Source organism: Helianthus annuus, chromosome 2, assembly GCF_002127325.2.
Source record: "Helianthus annuus cultivar XRQ/B chromosome 2, HanXRQr2.0-SUNRISE, whole genome shotgun sequence".
NCBI classification, from domain to species: domain Eukaryota; kingdom Viridiplantae; phylum Streptophyta; class Magnoliopsida; order Asterales; family Asteraceae; genus Helianthus; species Helianthus annuus.
In genome coordinates, this window is record NC_035434.2 from 144046013 (window position 1) to 144052721 (window position 6709).

The window sequence follows — 6709 nt, forward strand, 5'->3', positions numbered from 1 at the left end:
AATCTTTGTTTTGAACTTGTGATTCAATGTAATTGGTGGCTCCTAGCTTGTTGTCACACGCCTAACAGGGACACTCCCTAGGTGGTAAATTGGGGGTGTGACATAATTGTTAAAATACAATGTTTATTCATTTATTTTAAAATTTAAGAAAAAAACTATGATCAATATTTGGTTAATTCTACAACCTACACATGTTCTATTGATTTACAGGAAAAATCTAAACGTTAAAAAACAAATAAAAAAACTAGTTTAATGTTTTTTAATTTAAACGTTAAAAAGTACATATATATATATATAGGTATCATAAGTTTATATACAATGTTTTCATGTACATATCGGATGTCGGGCCGGTCTCCTAAAAGGTCCCCTGGTCAGACAAGTCAGACCAGGCAGACTAGAAGTAAGAACCGGATGTCGTCGCAATTTTTATAATAATAAATGGTCTAAAATAAAAAAAATATATAATTAATTCCGGGTTCGGCCACCTATATTCTTATTTAACTGTTCGGGTAGCCCGACCGACTGTAGGTTATCTGATCCAACCTTCCATTCGCATTAAATCGGTTCTAACACTCTAAGCCAATTTGGTTAAGCCCCAAGTTCCAGGTCCGTCTAATTGGTCTGACACTAAGTTTAGAACATTCTTTATATACATAAACAACCAAAATAGATTAGATACTACCGCAACTAAAAGAAAGTATCGTACCTGAGGAATGTCTGCAACGTATGGCCGAGGTTTAAGTTGCCACGCTGATAATTGACAATCCTTGTAATCATAAACATAAAATCTAATTATTAAACAATAACAAATATCAAAACATCAAACAAATTAAGATATGAGTTAGAAAATATACCTTGAGAAAATCAAACGTATCGGAGGCCAATCGACCTTTACTTGGTAAACCTAACCTCATGGCATTCCGTTCTGTTACTTTTACGTCGACATTTCCGCTAACGGCATTCATCAGAGATGAAATGCAGCGACATGCGATGGTGAACATGACAAAAATTTGAGTGGAAGAATGTGATGAAGAGGATGGAAGATACTGTGTGAAATTTAATGGACTGTTGGAGATTGTTGTAGATTGGTTTGAAGGAGATACATCACGATGGTGTGTTGTATTGTTTTCCAATGAGATTTTGGAGCGGCATGATGAGAAGCACCGCCAGGAAGAGTGATGGTGGGTGACAGGTGGTGTTTTATAGTGGACACGCTTTAGTATACGAATGAAGGATAACAACAACTTTCAAAAAAGAGTAACTAGTAGAAGATACGATAGCAAAAAATTATTTATTTATTTTAAATATAATGATATATCAACTACATTATACTGTTGTGATTGAGGTGGTGATGATAGATGGTGGTGGTAGTGGATGGACGAGGAGGTGTTGACATTATGGTTGAAGTGGTGGGTTAGGATTGAGGGAAGGGGATAGAATTTAATTTAATTTTTTGTTTTCATTTAAATAACTTTTACATGTTGCTTTAAAACTTGTCCATTAAATAAAATGACAAAAATCCCCCTTATCTAACTTTTAAAAATGGAGGGGGTTAGCTAAGTGGATGAAAATGGCAAGAAATAACCAAACCACAAGGACGAAAATGACACACACACACACACACACACATATATATATATATATATATATGTATGTATGTATGTATCATAAGTTTATATACAATGTTTTCAAGACTAGACCAGATGCCAGATCGATCTTCTTGAAGATCCACTGGTCAGATGGTCTGACTAGTTAGACCGGAAGTAAGAACCGGATAGCGTCGCAAATTTTATAAAAATAAATAGGATAAATTTGAAGAATTTAATTAAATTTGGGATAGAGACCCTAAACTTCCGATTCAACGCCGGGTTGCCCATCCGACCGACGGTTATCCGATCCAACCTTTAGTTCGCGTTAAATAGGTTCTAACACCCTAACCCGGACCGGTTAAGGCCCTGGCTTATGGTCAGGCCGGCGGTCTGGTCCTATGTTTCAAACATGGTTTATATACATAAATAACCAAAATAGATTAGAAACTACTACAACTGAACCCAAGTATCGCACCAGGGCAATGTCTACAATGTATTGCCGAGGATTATGTTGCCTCACTGATATTTGACAATCCTTGCAATTATATACGTAGAATCTAATGAGAAAATGATTCCTAATATCAAAACATCAAACAAATTAAGATATGAGATAGAAAATATACCTTGAGAAAATCAAGCGTCTCGGAGGCCATTCGACCTTTACTTGGTAAACTTAACGTCGTGGCATTCCGTTCTGTTACTTTTACGTCAACGTTTCCGCTAATGACATTCATCAGAGATGAAATGGAGCAACATACGATGGTGAACATGACAAAAATTTGAGTGGAAGAATGTGATGAAGAAGATGGAAGAAACTTTGTGAAATTTGATGGACGGCTGGAGATTATTGTAGATTGGTTTGAAGGAGATACATCGTGACAGTGTGTTGTATTGTTTTCCAATGAGATTTTGGAGCGGTAGGATGAGAAGCACCGCCAGTAAGAGTGATGGTGAGTGACAAGTGGTGTTTTATAGTGGACACGCTTTTGCATATGAATGTAGGATATGAACTTTAAAAAAGAGTAACCAGTGGAAGATACGATAGCAAAAAAATTTATTTATTTATTTTAAGGATGAGGATACATCAACTACATTATAGTGTTTTGATAGTGGTGGTGATGATAGATGGTGGTGGTGGATGGACGAGGAGGTGTTGAGGTTATGGTTGAAGTGGTGGGTTAGGATTGAGGGAAGGGGATAGAATTTAATTTAATTTTTTGTTTTCTTTTAAATAACTTTTACATGCTGCTTTAAAACTAGTCCATTAAGTAAAATGACAAAAATCCCCCTTATCTAACTTTCAAAAATGGATGGGGTTAGCTAAGTGGATGAAAATGGCAAGAAATAACCAAACCACAAGGACAAAAATGACACACACACACACACACACACATATATATATCTATATATGTATTACAAGTTTATATACAATGTTTTCAAGACTAGACCAGATGCCAGATCGATCTTCTTGAAGGTCCACTGGTCAGATGGTCTAACCAGTTAGACCGGAAGTAAGAACCAGATGGCATCGCAAATTTTATAAAAATAAATAGGATAAATTTGAAGAATTCAATTAAATTCGGGTTAGAGACCCTAAAATTCCGATTTAACCAGCTGGGTTTCCTGTCCGACAATCGTTTATCCGATCCAACCTCTAGTTTGCGTTAAATAGGTTCTAACACCCTAACCCGGACCGGTTAAGGCCCTGGCTTATGGTCAGGCCCGTCGGTCCGGTCCTATGTTTCAAAACATGGTCTATATACATAAATAACCAAAATAGATTAGAAACGACTACAACTGAATCCAAGTATCGCACATGAGCAATGTCTACAATGTATGGCAGAGGATTATGTTGCCTCGCTGATATTTGACAATCCTTGCAATTATATACGTAGAATCTGATGACAAAACGACTGCTAATATAAAAACATCAAACAAATTAAGATATGAGATAGAAAATATACCTTGAGAAAATCAAGCGTCTCGGAGGCCATTCGACCTTTACTTGGTAAACCTAACCTCATGGCATTCTGTTCTATTACTTTTATGTCGACGTTTCCGCTAATGACATTCATCATAGATGAAATGGAGCAACATACGATGGTGAACATGATAAAAATTTGAGTGGAAGAATGTGATGAAGAAGATGGAAAAAACTGTATGAAATTTTATGGACACCTGGAGATTGTTGTAGATTGGTTTGAATGAGATACATCGTGACACTGTGTTGTATTGTTTTCCAATGAGATTTTGGAGCGGTAGGATGAGAAGCACCACCAGGAAGAGTGATGGTGGGTGACAGGTGGTGTTTTATAGTGGACACGCTTTAGTATACGAATGAAGGATAACGACAACATTAAAAAAAGAGTAACCAGTAGAAGAGAAGATACGATAGCAAAAAATTTTATTTATTTATTTTAAGGATGATAATATATCAACTACATTGTAATGTTGTGATAGTGGTGGTAATGATAGATGGTGGTGGTGGATGGAAGAGTAGGTGTTGAGGTTATGGTTGAAGTGGTGGGTTAGGATTGACGGAAGGGGATAGAATTTAATATATTTTTTTTTGTTTTCTTTGACAAAAATCCCCCTTATCTAACTTTTAAAAAATGGAGGCGTTAGCTAAGTGGATGAAAATGTCAAGAAATAACCAAACCACAAGGACGAAAATGACACACACACACACACACACATATATATATATATATATATATATATATATATATATATATATATATATCATTATTTTATATACAATGTTTTCAAGACTAGACTAGATGCCAGATCGATCTTCTTAAAGGTCCACTGGTTAGATGGTCTAACTAGTTAGACCGGAAGTAAGAACTGGATGGCGTCGCAAATTTTATAAAATTAAATAGGATAAATTTGACGAATTTAGATACCGTAATCCCGATTCAACCAGCTGGGTTGCTCGTCCAACCACCGGTTACCCGAACTAATCTCTGGTTCGCATTAAATAGGTTCTAACACCCTGACCCGGACCGATTAAGGCCCTGGCTTATGGTCAGGCCCGTCGGTCCGGCCCTATGTTTCAAACATGGTTTATATACATAAACAGCCAAAATAGATTAGAAACTACTACAACTTAATCCAAGTATTGCACCTGAGCAATGTCTACAATGTATGGTCGAGGATTATGTTGTCTCACTGATATTTGACAATCCTTGCAATTACATACGTAGAATCTGATGAGAAAACGATTGCTAATATCAAAACAACAAACAAATTGAGATCTGAGATAAAAAAATATACCTTGAGAAAATTAAGCGTATTGGAGGCCATTCGACCTTTACTTGGTAAACCAAACCTAATCGCATTTAGTTCTGTTACTTTCATGTCGACGCTTCCGCTAACAACATTCATCGGAAACGAAACGGAGCAACATACGATGGTGAACATGACAAAATTTGAGTGGAAGAATGTGATGAAGAAGATGGAAGAAACTGTGTGAAATTGGATGGACGGGTGGAGATTGTTGTAGATTGGTTTGAAGGAGAGACATCGTGACGGTGTGTAGTATTGTTTCCCATTGAGATTTTAGAGCGACACGATGAGAAGCACCGCCAGGAAGAGTGATGGTGGTTGACGTGTGTTGTTTTATAGTGGACACGCTTTAGCATACGAATGAAGGATAACGACAAAAAAAATATATTTTAAGGATGATTATATAATAACTATATTGTAGTGTTGTGATGGTGGTGGTGATGATAGATGGTGGCGGTGGTTGTGGATGGAAGAGGAGGTGTTGAGGTTATGGTTGAAATGGTGGGTTAGGGTTGAGGGAATGGGAGATAATTAATTTAATTTTTTGTTTTTTTAAATAATTTGTACATGCTTCTTTAAAACTTGTCCATCAAGTAAAATAAGTAAAATGACAAAAATCCCATTGTCTAACTTCTAAAAATGGACGGGGTTAGCTAAGTGAATGAAATGGCAAGAAATAACCAAACCAATGGACGAAAATGACATATATATGTGTGTGTGTGTGCACGTGTGCGCATGTGTGTTTCATAAGTTTATATACAATGTTTTCAAGACCAACCAGATGCCAGAACAATCTTCTTAAAGATCCACTGGTCAGACAGGTTGGACCGGCTAGACCGAAACTAAGAACCGGATGGTTTGCAAATTTTATAAAAATAAACAGGATAAATTTGAAGAATTTAATTAATTTCGGGTTCAATCTCGTAAAATTCCGATTCAACCACCTGGATTGCCCATCCGACCGCCAGTGGTCCAACCTCTGGTTCTAACACCCTAACCTAGACCAGTTAAGGCCTCGGTTCATGGTCAGTCCTGTTGGCCCGACCCTTAAGTTTCAAAACATTGTTTTTATACATAAACAACCAAAATAGATTTAAAACTACCTCAACTGAATCAAAGTATCACACCTGAGGAATGTCTATAATGTATGGCCGAGGATTATGTTGGCTCACTGATATTTGACTATCCTTGCAATCATATACATAAAATATGTTAAGAAAAACAAGTACCAACATGAAAATGCTAAACGAAGTCAGATGTGAGATAGAAAATATAGTTTGAGAAGATCAAGCATATCAGAGGCCATTCCACCTTTACTTGGTAGTCAACAAAGTTAAATTCTCCCTATAAAAATCTTTTAAAATATAAAATCTTAGCTATTCTTATGGGTATATCTTAGATCCAAGTTACATTCATTATGTTATGTGCGATCTCAATGATGTTCTTCTCCTCCTTCTTGATTCTGGTTTTAGTTTTTAGCAAGGCCCCGTATACTTGTTTCATTTTAGTGGGTAACATGTAATGGAAAATAAGAATATAAATTATGTTTACCTTTTAATCTAGTAACCACAGTAAGAGAATATGACATGTTCTTGTGAATGATCCGATTCCCATTTGGGGTGTACGTTTAGGATGGCTAAGATACATTTGATAACCCATGAATAAGAGAGAAGAGAAGTGGATGAATTTTGATGAGGAATTCGTTTATGGTTGTGAAAGTTAAGGTGTTTATGTATCTTCTAATAATCTCTATATATGCACTTAAAGGGACACCCTATTTATCGTCTTAAGGGTAATTACATCCATCGAATATATATATATATATATATATA